The sequence below is a fragment of the Sus scrofa genome, chromosome 1 (genome assembly GCF_054392235.1).
Source record: "Sus scrofa isolate SSC_HxYL_T2T_F1_AM1 chromosome 1, Sscrofa_HxYL_maternal_Yorkshire_Landrace_v2.0, whole genome shotgun sequence".
NCBI classification, from domain to species: Eukaryota; Metazoa; Chordata; class Mammalia; order Artiodactyla; family Suidae; genus Sus; species Sus scrofa.
Genome location: NC_139383.1, coordinates 240,364,661 through 240,380,744, shown reverse-complemented (window position 1 = coordinate 240,380,744; position 16,084 = coordinate 240,364,661). Strand labels below are relative to the sequence as shown.

The 16,084-nt window shown below is 38.4% G+C and overlaps 1 long non-coding RNA gene across 1 annotated transcript; it reads right to left on the bottom strand.

Annotated features, from left to right (window-relative positions):
• Window positions 1-8,936: 8,936 nt before the first annotated feature.
• Window positions 8,937-13,116, bottom strand: LOC146407068 (uncharacterized). The gene is made up of 3 exons (XR_014823018.1): window positions 12,815-13,116; window positions 11,637-12,412; window positions 8,937-11,387 (listed from the first exon to the last, which is right to left on the bottom strand). It is a non-coding gene; the product is annotated as an uncharacterized LOC146407068 (long non-coding RNA).
• Window positions 13,117-16,084: the final 2,968 nt, after the last annotated feature.

Below are 16,084 nucleotides of genomic sequence, written 5' to 3'. Positions count from 1 at the left end.
CATTCCTCCACAGGACCTATCATCAGCCTGCCCTTCAACTACAGGTGAATAGAGGTAAAATTTTCTGCATGCATCTCTGGGTGCCCAAATTACTAGATTTCATCTCTAAGAACCAACAAAGAAAAATACCACCCACCCAAAGGGGCCAACACTAAGAGATAAGAAAATCAACGTGAACAGAAGACACACCCAGAGAAAACCAGCACTGCAGGGGGTAGCTAGTACCTTAAATACGAAGAGATCAGAATGCTTAGATTCAAATGTAGCACACAGAGCACTCTGCTCTCTAAGTGTAAGAATTTCAGAACAACAACAAAAAAAATCAGGAAGTGAGTGGAAAGACACTGTTGAGCCCAAATGAGACAAAATGTGAAAACACGCCCGCCCCCACACTGTGACATGCACAACTTCCCTGCCTTGCTATATTACATGTTTCTTTTCTTCTGCTTTCTCTGGCAGAAAAGTGGGTTCCTTATCTTAGGTCAACTCTGTGACTAGATCCTTATTAGCTACCTTCTCATCTACACAAAGGAGTTGCTCTAGCAATCATTTCCTCTTGCTGCTGCAGCATGAGTTTTTATCCCTCCATCACATATGCTGTAATATTTCCCCATCTGTAAAAGAGTCTCCATTCACTCCCTCCTGTCACTGCCCCATTTCTCTGCTGCCCTTCACAGTAAAACTGCTCACTTACCTTTTTTTCTTTGTTCTTTTTGTTTGTTTGTTTTTGTTTGTTTGTTTTTGTTTTGTTTTGTTTGGCTTTTTAGGGCTGCACCTATGGCATATGGAAGTTCCCATGCTAGGGGTCGAATTGGAGCTACAGCTGTCTGACTACACCATAGCCACGGCCATGCCGCATCCTTAACCCACTGAGTGAGGCCAGGGATCGAACACACGTCCTCATGTGTGTGGATTCATTTCTGCTGCACCACAACAGGAACTCCCTCTTTCTTTATTTTTTAAAAAAATTTTCCTTTTTTGGCCACCCCATGGCATAGAGAGTTCTCAGGCCAGGGATTAGATCCAAGCCACAGTTGCGACACATGCCTCAGATATGGCATCACCACATCCTTAACCCAATGTGCTGGGCCAGATATTGAATCCAAGTTCCAGTGCTCCAGAGACACCACCAATCTCTTTGTGCTACAGGGAGAACTCCAAACTGCTCACTTTTCTATACAAATAATCCAAAAGAAATCCCAGAGAACCGTAGTATGTCTCAGACTTGGTTCTATGAAGTGTGTTTGCAGGTGTCTTCAATTACTGATTTATTAAAGTTGTTTTTTTTTTTAAATATCGGGTGTTAAATTTAACTCAGCAGAAGTTACCTACCAGAGTGAGACTAGGTTTTGGTGTTAAGAAATATAACAAAAAATTTATATGAAATGCCAAAAATAATAATAGGAAAAAAAATTGTATCCCTTATTCACTTCTCTCTTGAACCTATTTCAATCAGGCTTTCATCACCACCTCTGCAGCCAAACAGTTTTCATCAGCTCCACCAATTACTTCCATATCGTCAAATCCAATTTAACTGGCTCCCCCTTCTCAGCTGCCTCTGGCCAAACTGATCACTCCCTCTCTCCTGAGGTACAGCTTTCCCTGAGCTTTAGATTATTCATTTCTCTTAGTTTTCCTCCTATCCTCTTAGCCTCCTTTGTTTTTTCATCCTCATTTTCTAACCTCAAATCTCTTCCTTCTATACAACACTCATTCCTCAGGTAACCTCACTGAGGATAGTGACCTTTTTATTTTGTTTTATTGAGGTATAATTGACAAAGTTATAAAACTGAGAAATATTTAAAGGGAACATCATGGTGATTTGATTGACATGTACATGAAGAAAAGATTCCCTCCACTGAGTTCATTAACACACCCATCACCTCATGTATCTACTTGTGTGTGTGTGAAAACATTTAACTTCTACTCTCTTAGCAAATTTCACATATATAATACAATACAGTGTTACTAACGACAGTTACCATATCACACACTAAATCCTTAGAACTTAAAGAGTAGAGTTTTTTTCGGTTTTTATTAACCACAACTGAGGCATGTGGAAGTTCCCAGGCCAGGGACTGAACCCATGCCACAGCAAGGACCTGAGCCACCCTGACAATACTGTATCCTTAACCCACTATGTCACAGCAGGAACTCCTTTTGGGAGGGGGGGCTTACTCATAACTACGCTTTCTACACTTTTACCAACCTCTTCCTATTTCCTCTGCTCCCAAGCCCCTAGTAACTAGTTCTCTACTTTCTTCTTCTATGAGTTATATATATATATATATATTTAGCTTCCACATGTAAGTGATACCACATAGCATTTGTCTTTCACAGGCTTATTTCATTTAGAATAATGCCCTCTAGGTTCATCTCTGTTGCCACAAGTGACAGAGTTTTCATCTTTTTTAAGGCTAAATAACATTCCATCATGTACATATAAAACATTTTATTACAGGATCACAATTTGAAATGACATCTATCTGCTGATGATTTCCAAATTTTTATCTCCAGCAAATATTCTTTCTTTAATTCCAATAGAGAGACCCAACTGCTCACTCAATACTCCCATCAGAATATCTAACAGAAAACAAGAGACATAAAGAAAAACAAAGAAGGACACTACTTAATGATTAAGGGATCCATCCAAGGAGAGGATGTTACTATCATCAACATATATGCCCCAAATATAGGCGCACCCAGATACATACATCAAATATTAACAGACATAAAGGGAGATATTGATGAGAATACAATCATAGTAGGAGACCTTAATAGCCCCCTCACATCAATGGACAGATCCTCTAGACAGAAAACCAATAAAGCAACAGAGATCCTAAAGGAAACAATAGAAAAGTTAGACTTAATTGATATCTTCAGGACACTACATCCAAAAAAAGCAGAATACACATTCTTCTCAAATGCTCATGGAACATTCTCAAGAATCGACCACATATTGGGACACAAAGCGAATCTCAATAAATTTAGGAGCATAGAAATTATCTCAAGTATCTTCTCTGACCACAATGCCATGAAATTAGAAATCAACCATGGGAAAAGGAAAGAGAAAAAACCTACTACATGGAGACTAAACAACATGCTACTAAAAAACCAATGGGTCAATGAGGAAATCAAGAAGGAAATTAAAAACTACCTTGAAACACATGATAATGAAGACACAACCTCTCAAAATCTATGGGATGCTGCGAAAGCAGTGCTCAGAGGGAAATTTATAGCAATCCAGGCCTTTCTCAAAAAAGAAGAAAGATCCCAAATTGACAACTTAACCCTCCACCTAAATGAATTAGAAAAAGAAGAACAAAAAAGTCCTAAAGTCAGCAGAAGGAAGGAAATTATAAAGATCAAAGAAGAAATCAATAAAATAGAGACTCAAAAAACAATAGAGAAAATTAATAAAGCCAAGAGCTGGTTCTTTGAAAAGGTGAACAAAATTGACAAACCCCTGGCCAGACTCACTAAAAAGAGGAGAGAAAGAACCCAAATAACCAAAATTATAAATGAAAAAGGAGAAATCACAATGGATACAGCAGAAATACAAAAAACCATAAGAGAATACTATGAACAACTATACGGCAACAAGTTTGACAATCTGGAAGAAATGGACAATTTTCTAGAATCTTACAGCCTGCCAAAACTGAATCAAGCAGAAACAGACCAACTGAACAGACTGATCACTAGAAATGAAATTGATGAGGTCATAAAATCACTCCCTACAAATAAAAGTCCAGGACCAGATGGCTTCACAGGTGAATTCTATCAAACATATAAACAGGAATTGGTGCCCATCCTCCTCAAACTCTTTCAAAAGGTTGAAGAAGAAGGAATACTCCCAAAGACATTCTATGAGGCCAACATCACCCTCATTCCAAAACCAGACAGAGATACCACCAAAAAAGAAAACTATCGGCCAATATCATTGATGAATATAGATGCAAAAATTCTCAACAAAATCTTAGCCAACCGAATCCAACAACATACCAAAAAAATTATACACCATGACCAGGTTGGGTTCATCCCAGGTTCACAAGGATGGTTCAAAATACGCAAATCAATCAGCATCATACACCACATTAACAAAAAAAAAGGCCAAAAATCATATGATCATCTCAATAGACGCAGAAAAAGCATTGGACAAAGTCCAACATCCATTCATGATCAAGACCCTCGCCAAAGTGGGTATAGAGGGAACATTCCTGAATATAATCAAAGACATTTATGATAAACCCACAGCAAATATAATCCTCAATGGGGAAAAACTGAAAGCCTTCTCACTCAAATCTGGAACAAGACAGGGATGCCCACTCTCACCACTGCTCTTCAACATAGTTTTGGAAGTCCTAGCCACAGCAATTAGACAAACAAAAGAAATAAAAGGCATCCATATAGGAAGAGAAGAGATCAAACTGTCACTGTATGCAGATGACATGATACTATACATAGACAACCCTAAGGACTCAACCCCAAAACTACTTGAACTGATTAATAAATTCAGCAAAGTAGCAGGATATAAGATTAACATTCAGAAGTCAGTTGCATTTCTGTATACCAGCAATGAAACATTAGAAAAGGAATACAAAAATATGATACCTTTTAAAATTGCACCTCACAAAATCAAATACCTCGGAATACACCTGACCAAGGAGGTAAAGGACCTATATGCCGAGAACTATAAAACTTTAATCAAAGAAATCAAAGAAGATGTAAAGAAATGGAAAGATATTCCATGTTCCTGGATTGGGAAAATCAATATTGTAAAAATGGCCATACTACCCAAAGCAATCTACAGATTCAATGCAATCCCTATCAAATTACCCATGACATTTTTCACAGAACTAGAACGAACAATCCAAACATTTATATGGAACAACAAAGACCCAGAATCGCCAAAGCAATCCTGAGAAACAAAAACCAAGCAGGAGGCATAACTCTCCCAGACTTCAAGAAATACTACAAAATAAAAAAAAAAAAAAAAAAAAAAAAGAAATACTACAAAGCCACAGTCATCAAAACAGTGTGGTACTGGTATCAAAACAGACAGACAGACCAATGGAACAGAATAGAGAATCGGGAAATAAACCCTGACACCTATGGTCAATTAATCTTTGACAAGGGAGGCAAGAACATAAAATGGGAAAAAGAAAGTCTATTCAGCAAGCATTCCTGGGAAACTTGGACAGCTGCATGCAAAGCAATGAAACTAGAACACACCCTCACACCATGCACAAAAATAAACTCCAAATGGCTGAAAGACTTAAATATACGACAGGACACCATCAAACTCCTAGAAGAAAACATAGGCAAAACACTCTCTGACATCAACATCATGAATATTTTCTCAGGTCCGTCTCCCAAAGCAATAGAAATGAGAGCAAAAATAAACCCGTGGGACCTCATCAAACTGAAAAGCTTTTGCACAGCAAAGGAAACCCAAAAGAAAACAAAAAGACAACTTACAGAATGGGAGAAAAGAGTTGCAAATGATGCAACGGACAAGGGCTTAATCTCTAGAATATATAAACAACTTATACAACCCAACAGCAAAAAAGCCAATCAATCAATGGAAAAATGGGCAAAAGACCTGAATAGACATTTCTCCAAAGAAGATATACAGATGGCCAACAAACACATGAAAAAATGCTCAACATCGCTGATTATAAGAGAAATGCAAATCAAAACTACCATGAGATACCACCTCACACCAGTCAGAATGGCCATCATTAATAAATCCACAAATAACAAGTGCTGGAGGGGCTGTGGAGAAAAGGGAACCCTCCTGCACTGCTGGTGGGAATGTAAACTGGTACAGCCACTACGGAGAACAGTTTGGAGATACCTTAGAAATCTGTACATAGAACTTCCATATGACCCCGCAATCCCACTCTTGGGCATCTATCCGGACAAAACTCTACTTAAAAGAGACACATGCACCCGCATGTTCATTGCAGCACTGTTCACAATAGCCAGGACATGGAAACAACGCAAATGTCCATCGACAGATGATTGGATTCGGAAGCGGTGGTATATATACACAATGGAATACTACTCAGCCATAAAAAAAGAATGACATAATGCCATTTGCAGCAACATGGATGGAACTAGAGAATCTCATATTGAGTGAAATGAGCCAGGAAGACAAAGACAAATACCATATGATATCACTTATAACTGGAATCTAATATCCAGCACAAATGAACATCTCCTCAGAAAAGAAAATCATGGACTGGGAGAAGAGACTTGTGGCTTCCTGATGGGAGGGGGAGGGAGTGGGAAGGATCGGGAGCTTGGGCTTATCAGACACAACTTAGAATAGATTTACAAGGAGATCCTGCTGAATAGCATTGAGAACTTTGTCTAGATACTCATGTTGCAACAGAAGAAAGGGTGGGGGAAAAAATGTAATTGTAATGTATACATGTAAGGATAACCTGATCCCCTTGCTGTACAGTGGGAAAATAAAAAAATTATAAAAAAAAAGAATATCTAACAGAAATTTCACATTTACCACATTAAAAACAGAACCCTTCATGTTCCTCGTCAAGCTATTTCCCCTGCAGTCATTTTAAACTCAGTAAATTATTCCATTCTTCCAGTTTCTCTGAACAATAACCTTAGTTTTTCTTGATTCCCCTCTTTCTCTCTTTACCATATTCAATCTAAGGGCAAATACTCTTCATTCTACCTGATCACTTACAATCCTTCATTATCACCTTAGCCCCCATGCCTTCATAGCTCACTGGGTTATGGCAACAGATCCTTAACTAGACTGCTCACTTCTATCCTCACTTCCTTAGAGTCTATGCCACAAAAACCTAGATTAATCCTTTCAAAATGTAATTCAGAATGTCAGGACTTTTCTTTCTCTCACTCAAAACATCTGATTGCCATTCTACATTAATATCATAAAGTCTATGTCTGGTCACTTATGATGGAGCATGATAATGTGAGAAAAAAGAATGTCTATAACTGGGTCACCATGCTGTATAGTAGAAAAGTGACAGAACACTGTAAACCAGCTATAATGGAAAAAAATTAAAATCATTATATATTTTAAAAAAAAGATCATAAAGTACTTTTTTTCCAGCTCCTGCTGCACCATAAAGAATGTATTCCTCTGGTGAACATCATGAACCATGACCCACATGGAGCTGTTTGCTGATGTGATGTGATCATTGCTGTACTGATGTGATCACTGATGAAAAAAGAAATCCAGAAAATGCGGAAGCCATAGATTCAAATAACCAACACAAACATATAACAATAAATAGCTACAATAGAAAGACAAATAACCCAATTACAAAAATAGATGTGCCACTTGAATAAACTTTTTTTCCAAAGACAGACAAATTGCCAATACACAGATGAAGAGATGCTCAACATCAGGAGTCACTAGGGAAATGGAATAGTGTGAGAAAAGTAAAATATTTAGCTATATTCCAAGTCTTAAATTCTAAGAATAACAGCAAGATCTTACATATTTCCAGACAGAATGATTAAGTTACGTACAATGGGAGAATAATCAGATGGGCATCACATCAGACCACAACACTGGAAGCCAGAAAACAGTGAAATAGCATTACAAAGGACTGAGAGAAATTCTATACCCAGGCATTATTTCATTAGTTGGTGAGAGTGAGAGAAAATATAAATGAGGAAGGATAGGCAAGCTTTCAGAGAGTATGTCAACATATCTGTGATATACTCTATTGGAGGAAAATACTCAGAAAGACCAAACTTTTAAAAAAAAATCAGAATATTAATCTCAACATGGGAAAAGATGAAAAAAGAGCGACTGGTAAGCAATGAATCTTTATACATGTATACAGAACACAGAAAGATTCTGACTGGAGGTAGGTAAGTCTAAGTGAGAGCCCTTGAAATGAAAGATTTATAAGAATAATTCAATGACAATCCAGAGTTATAATATAAAATTAGATGAGAAAGATCTAGGTGTTTAAAGTTGGATGAGAAAGAGGAAGGAAATACAAATGTTTGAAAACTCACCAGGCATGAATTTCTAGCTCAGTTTTATCTAACATTTACTTTTATTTAAACTACTCTAAGCCATAGAAAAGGATAAAAAGACTCCAATTCATTTTATAAAGTCAAAATAAACTTAAAGCTGATAAAGATTAGACAAAATTGAAAATTATGGGCAACTTTAAGTGAAGACTCAAGAACTCCAAATAAAACATTAACAAGCAGAATCCAGTCATATATCAAAACAAAAACAGCAGAAAAAAAGAGATCATGACTTCCTTCCTTGACGATTCAAGGCTGGTTCAGTACCAGGAAGTCTAAATGCAATCTATTACAGCAGTCCTTTAAAGGAGAAAAACCATATGATCATCTCTTTAGGTGTTTAAAATGTATTTAGTAAAATGGCAGGCATTCTTAATGAGTACAATAAGAATTTAAGAAATGAGTTAATATAATAAAAGCTATTTACCAAATTAATGGCACATAATATTCCAAAGTACAAAATGCTAAAACCATTTTAAGTAAGTAGAAATATATAGTGATGCTCACAATCATCATTATAAATAATATTGACTTGGAAGATATCCCAACTCATTAGCACAACAAAATTAAATAACCGACCTGACATTGGAAAGTAAGAATAAAATTCCTTGCTTTTGCTGATGATATGATTGTTTTACTTAAGAAAAGAATAAAGAAAACAACAAAACCCAAGAAACTCAAGTACGGTTAATAAGAGAATTTGGTAACACAACTGAACAAGAATACTTAAAAATTTATTTAAAAAAATATTTGAAAAAGCTTTTTCTGTATCCTAACAACAATTATATAGAAGTGGAAATGTGAAAAAAATATTTCACTCACAATATTAGCAAAATATAAAATATTCCAGAATATGTTTGGCAAAAAAGAAATAAATTTCACACACAAAAAAATATATATGTGTAATTTTATTGATGAAAATAAAACAAGACCTAAACAAATAGAGAGACTACATTCTTGAATGGGAAAACTCAGAGAAATGTCAGTTTTCACAAAATAAATGTATAAATTTAATGTGATTTCTATTGCAACACTGTATTAGTTTCCTATTGCTGCTCTAACAAAGTACCACAAATTTAGCAGCTTAAAACAACACGAAATTATTGTGTTACAGTTCTGAAGGTCAAAAGTGCAAAATCAGTTTCACTGGGCTAATATGAAGGTGTTGGTGGGGCTCATTCTATCTGGAGGCTTTGAGAAAAGAATCCATTTGCTTGTTTTTTTTCAGCTTCTCGTGGCCACCTACATTCCTTAGCTTGCGGCACTTTCCTCCATCTTCAAAACACATAATCCCCATCTCTGCTTCTGTCATCATACTGCCTTCTCTTCTGACTCTGACTCCTACTGCTTGTCCCTCATAAGAATTTCTGTGATGACATTAGGCCCAGGGGCTAATTCAGGGCTGTCTCCTGAATCAGTTAGTCAATATCATGAACTTAATCACATCCACAAAATCCCTTTTACCAAGTAAAGTAACACTCACCAGTTCCAGGAATTAAGAGGTGGACATACATGGAGGAAGAAAAGGCATTATTCAGTCCATCACAAACATGAACAGAATCCTTAAAACTGTTATGGAAGAATAAATGCTCAAGAAAAGCCAAGAATGTATGAAGAAGAATAGTAAAAAGGTATTCTAATAAAATCAATATAGTATTATAGAGAAATAAAAAGATTGGTGGAACAGAATAGGCAATCCAGAAAGGTATCTAAATATATATGTAAATTTAACACTTGACACAAGTGCTATTACAGCTCAAGGAGATAAGAATAAGTTATTTAATAAGTGATGCTAGCACGACTATTAAGTCCCCTCAAAAAAAGAGTAGATTTGGATCTCAGAAAATACAAAATGGTGTGAACTGCATCAAGAAGAAAGACTTAAATGTAAACTAAAATGAAAAAATAAGGTAAGAAAATGTAGAGCAAGATGTACAATGGAGAGATGAGGGATATCTTCTTAACTGGGACTGGAATCCCAAGAGCTATTTTTTAAAGAGACAGACATACTTACACACAAAGAAATAAAAAACTTCTATCTGGAAAATGTGCCTGGTAAAAATCAAGTGAGAAAAAAATATGGTTCCCAAAACTGTGATGCCAAAGCCAAGTATTTGTGTCTCTAATATACAAAGGCCTCTTGCAAATGGACAGGAATGAGACAAACAACCCCTTAAAACCAGCATGCAACTGCCTGCCTGTCAGTTGCTCCATTTTCCCATCTTCCTTGCTCTAAGGGAGGTTGGCACAGCATTGGGAAGAATTTTCAGAGCTCTAAAACACTATTATTTTTAAAATATTGCAGCAGAACCAAGTGAGTGACGATAGCTGGTGACTAATATGAAAGTGGTTATCTGTTCTTGCCAGTGAGAGAATCGAATATTTTTTCACTTCTGTCTGACGCTGTCTACACTGGGAGAAGAATGTCCTTATTCATTTGGTTTCTTTCTTTCTCTTTCTCTCTACTAGAGATCACTTAGAAGTTTCCATGATGAGCTAAGTTTGGGGGTTATTTTTTACCAGACCTAATGTTATTTTGCTTTGTAGTGTGATTCTCCCATCTGATTTTCAGATTTTAAGGTGGGGTATTTGGTTTGTTGCAGTATGTCAACTTTTCTCCTCTTCCTTTCTTCAGTAAGCCTATGCTAAATTTGAAAAGAAAAAAATAACAACCCAGAGTTGGCCAAATGGGAGGAAAATAGAACCTCATCTTGTGCCTAAGACTGTATACTCACTTACTTGTTACACCCATAAACGAACTTTCTATTTTAATTCAAACTCTTTCTGCCTCTGCTAAAACATCAATCTGGACTGAAGACAATGTGGTTGCAGACAAACTTCTATTGAAATCCAAATCTAGAATCTACAGAAATTCTCAATGACATTTGTGGTAAGGGTCAGAAAGAGACAAAAATATTCTTCAGGGAAACAATAGGATGTGAGGAAATATATGACGGAGTTAAGAATATCAGCCCTAGAGCCACCCAGGCTTCCTTTGAATTCCTTATCAAGCCTTTTATCCTAAGTTTCTATTTCCCCATCTGTGAAATGGGAAGGAAAAGAGCATTTGCCTCTTTGGGCTGTTTTGGAGATTAAATAAAAGATTGAAATGAAATAATGCACATAATTTAGCCAAAAGCCTAGCATATAGTAAGAGCTTAAGTGTTCCTCATTATTATTTTGTTCCTATGGACAGCCATTAGCCCTAGATTAGGAGGGGGCTGTGTTTCCATCTTTCTTCTAGGAGGTCACTGGCCTTTGCTAGACAAGGCAGAGACTAAGCAGCAGAAATTTTCCAGCTCTGTTCCTCAGAGCCTTGAAATTGCACAGGGGGTCTTTGTGGGCTGCAGAGGCATCAGTGACAGGCTGTGATGGGGGTGGGTGGGTGTGGGGAAACCCCCACTCCAGCTTTGTTTTTCCTGTTTGATAAAAAAGGTACCTGCCTAAGCTTTCACTTCAAAAACCACCAATCCCTATAATCTGCAAGGTTATTACAATTCTCTTATTCAGCGGGCATTCCTCCTTTCTAAAATGACTTTTCCCAACTTTTCAGTACTCCTTTTCTTCATCACCCATCCATAGCCACCTGATGCCTCCTGAGGGAAAGAAAACATTCAAGAAGCCCCGTGTGTTTTAGTCTGGGTTGCTTTAAGGTATTATGCCTTCCAGGAGGTTCCTGCATTTTTCAAAGAGTCCAAACAGGAAGAGAACAAAGACTGCTTTTCTCTTTGTAGAAATACTGGCACTGTAGGAAGACACTTGCGGGGGTGAGGGGTGAGGTGGGGGTGGGGAGGGGAGGCAGGTTTTGTAGAACTGCTAAAATGGCAGTTCCAACCATGACATAATGCTGGCACTTTGTGAAGAGTCCACATTGACATGACAACCTCATCTCCCTTTTCTCAGCTGATGAACACAAGCTTCCTGGAGATGAAATGCTACTTTTTTTTCCCCCATCTACGTTTCCCAGATGAGGAGATGGAGGCACTGGGTGGCTCAGGGACTTGCCTCAGTTGGCAATTAGGCCCTGGCTCTGAGTCCTGGGCTCCTTCCCCAGGCTGTTCTGTCGCCTCTGCCCAACAGGGGAGCCAGGCCCACCCTCTTGAACACGGCACGTTTGCAGAAATGGCACAAGCCAGTCGGCTGGTTTTTCTGACGCTTCCTCCATGGAATAAAGGAAAGGCTGTAGCAGGCCTGTCAACTCTCAATGAGCTCTTTGTGCAAATAAATTCCAGAGTTTTTATGAACGATGATGGCAGAGAGGGTTGCTTTTCCCCTAAGTCGTCAGAAAGCTGATGTTTCAGCTGTGCTTGGCTTTCCTCCAGAAAACTCTTGGCCATATGCAGGCTCCTGGATCAGTGAACTTAGGAGACTGGATAAAAGGAGATAGAAAAAGTTTAGGGCAAACCAAGAAGTCCTCATCTTTAATGAGAAAAATTTTCTTTCCCTGTCAAAATTTTTAAAATTTCAAAAAAGTAAACATGAAAGGGATTAAATCACTGGGGGGGGGGGAATTGCCTTTTTCTATTGTCTTTACACAGCGTACAGTTGTCTGATTTGTACTTAGACGCTCATATCAGAACTTGCTGGTGGGAAGGCAGATGTGTAAAAAGATCTCAATACATATTTGTTGAATGAGGAAATGAGTGAATATGTCATTTAATTTGGGGGCCAAGAAATTATGATAGCAAACAATACGATAACCTCCTCTGGGACTATCTTTGATTATAACTGACTCCTTGGAAACACCAGCAAATATCTCTGAAGTTATTACCTCCAGGGAGATCGTCACCTTGACTGAGTCTCAGCAGCATCTCTTGGGTAGGGGAGAGCCTAGTTCAGGTATTTCTGACATTTAAGGTCTGGTTGCAGGCAGGTCTTGCAATGCAGATTGTGCATAATAGTTTAGGATTGGTAGACACAGCAAGGTGAGCATTTTGCAGTAAGTTTTGAAGAGTCTTAGAGACAAAACTGTCATCTGATGCTATCCAATGACAAGTTGAACAGTCCGATGTTCACTGAATTGGGGTTTTCCAAAGGGATTGCCAACTTTTTACTATCTTGAGCAAGAATTTCCTGGAATAGAAACGTCATGGTGATAGAGAGAGTGGAATAGCGAGGTCATGTTAATGACGATAGCAGAACAGTAGAGTCAGGTTCCTCTAGTCCAGACTCTGCAAACCACAGCCCAAAGGCCAAATCTGGCCTGTGGCCTGGTTTTGCAAACAATGTTTTATTGGAACATGGCCACATTCACTCCTTTAAGTATTGTCTGTGGCTGTTTTCATATTACGAATGCAGTTAAAATACTGGGATGCAGACTCTATGGTCACAAAGTTTAAAAGAGTCTAAGTTCTTTACAGAAAAAGTTCATTACCCCTGAAACAGATGGTAACCTGTGTGGGAAGTAGATGGCTTCATTTCTCATCATACCTATTCATTCAAGTACTTATGAAGCACCTACTCTATGCAAGCCACCTTCATGAGTGCTAGAAATATAGCACTCAGCAAGACAAAATGCCCACTTTCTTGGAAACAGATCGATAAATAAGATAAATCAGGTAGTGATAAGTGCTCTAAAGAAAAATTCAGCATGGAAAGATGGAAGGTGTATGGTCTGTAAGGGTGAAAGGGACTCTTTGCAATGTGGTAGTCAAGGAAGGCTTCTCTTAAAAGATAACATGTGAGTAAGACTCTAAATGAGGTGGACTAACTGTGTGAAGATATGGGGTAAGGCTCTGGGGAGAGATTTCCAGGCAGAGGGCATGGAAATGCAAATATCTGAACTGGAACAAGCTTGATGTGTTCCTAAGAACAAGCAGACCAGTGTAGCTAAAGCAGGTAAGCAAAAGGCAGGAGAGAGAAGAGTTAAAACTAGAGAGGTGGCAAGGGCTAGATGGTGAGGCAGAGCCTCATGGGAGAGGTGGTACAGTTTGAATTTTATTCCAAAGATGATAAAAAGCTAGTTGGGGATTTTTAAAAAACAAGGGAGGGACAGGATATGATTTTTATTGTAAATATTTACTCTGGGAGTTCCCATTGTGGCGCCACAGTTTACGAACCCGATTAGTACCCATGAGGATGAGGGTTCAATCCCTGGCCTTGCCCAGTGGGTTAAGCATCTGGCATTGCCATGAGCTGTGGTGTGGGTCACAGACGCGGCTCAGATCTGGCATTGCAGTGGCTGTGGCTGTGGCCAGCAGCTGCAGCTCCAATGATTTGACCTCCTAGCTTGGGAACTTCCATATGCCTCATGTGCAGCCCTGAAAAACAAACAAAGATTTACTCTGGCTGCCACGTAGAGAACTGACTGCCAACAGATAAAAGTGGAGGCAGGGACACCACCAGAGGAGAGAAATCACACTTTTGTTACAGGGCAGGGATCAGAGGTGGACGCACACCAGTGTGATCTGGGAGGAATTTTAAAGGATAGCTAACAAGCCCTGCTGATGAGCTGAACGTGAAGTATCAGAGAAAGAAAGAGGCAACAATGGTTCTAAGGGTTTAGAATTGAGTGACTGGGTGAATGACGATGCCATGGACTGAGAGGGTGGAGGACTTACAGGTAAGCAGGAATCAGAAATTCTGTTTCATTCTTGTTAGATTTCACATGGCTAGTATACATCCAAATGAAGATGGCAAGTTGACTGCTGGATATGAATATGTGCAAATGCGACAGACCGGGCATAAGATCTAAGTTGGGATTCATCAGCCTGTGGATGGTATTTAAAGACACAGATTTAGTGAGATTACCTAGGAGATAATTACCAAAAAAAAATAAAAAATAAAAAGTCTGATTGCTAAATCCCAGAGCCATTGGTGAGCTGGAAGTGGCTCTAGCCTGAGGGTGAGAGCTGGCTAAGTACATCTCTTCCCAGCTCCCCATACAGTAACATGATGCTAATAGCTTGAAATCAGCCATGGTGGAAATATTTGCATGATGAAAACCGGCAAACACCACACATCAGGACTTTTTTCTCCCATAGAGTTGGATGTTAAACTTAGAAGCACGGCACTGTCTGGGAGCCTGACTTCTAGAGGCCGGGAAAGGCAGGAAGAGACAGTGTAAAAGATAGAGAAGGACTGGAACATGAATGAGATGCAAGGAAGACCAAGAATGTGGTGTCTCTGGTCATGGTTATCATGCTGTTCCATGTCTTGCCCAAAAGTCAAGAAATTACTGGACTTCTCATGTGGTTCACAACAAAAGTCAAGAGATGACTATATAATATTTTTCTTCTTTCCCTTTACAAAAGCTTGCAGCACTTGGAGTTGCTAGAACATATCAATACCGAATATAAATCTTTTTGTTTAACTCTTCAATCTATTCTTCACCCAATGAGTTTAACTCCTACAAACCTGAGCTGCTCTAAGAAGCAATTATATGAAAAAAATATTTCCATGAATTTTAATGGGAAATTTTATGTTCTAGCTCAACCCAAGCAAGATACCCAAGTGATTTCCACAAACAGAAAAATAAATCATGAGAAGAAACAGTAGATGAGGACCTGCTGTATAGCACAGTGAATTCTACCTAATATTCTGTGATGGTCTACATGGGAAAAGAATCTGAAAAAGAATGGATGTGTGTACATGTATAACCGAACCACTTTGTTGTACAGCAGAAATTATCACAACATTGTAAATCAACTATACCTCAATAAAACTTAAAAAGTGAAAAAAATAAAGTGAAAGTAAATAGAGATTAAAAATGTGAATTAGTGAAAGTTTAGTCACTGATGGAGGAAAAACAGTCTTGCTAATAGGTGCTGGGTGGTAGAAGGTAAATGAGAAATTATCCTTTGGGGTATGTATCCCTTTTTAATCATTTTTCCACACTTTTTTCAAATTCTATAGCTCAGAGTTATCTTATACTCAAAATGCACTTAAGATTATACCACACTGGAGTTCCCGTCATGGCTCAGTGGTGAATGAATCCGACTAGGCCAGGTTCAATCCCTGGCCTTGTTCAGTGGGTTAAGGATCCGGCGTTGCCATGAGCTGTGGTGTAGGTTACAGATGCGGCTCGGATCCTGCATTGCTG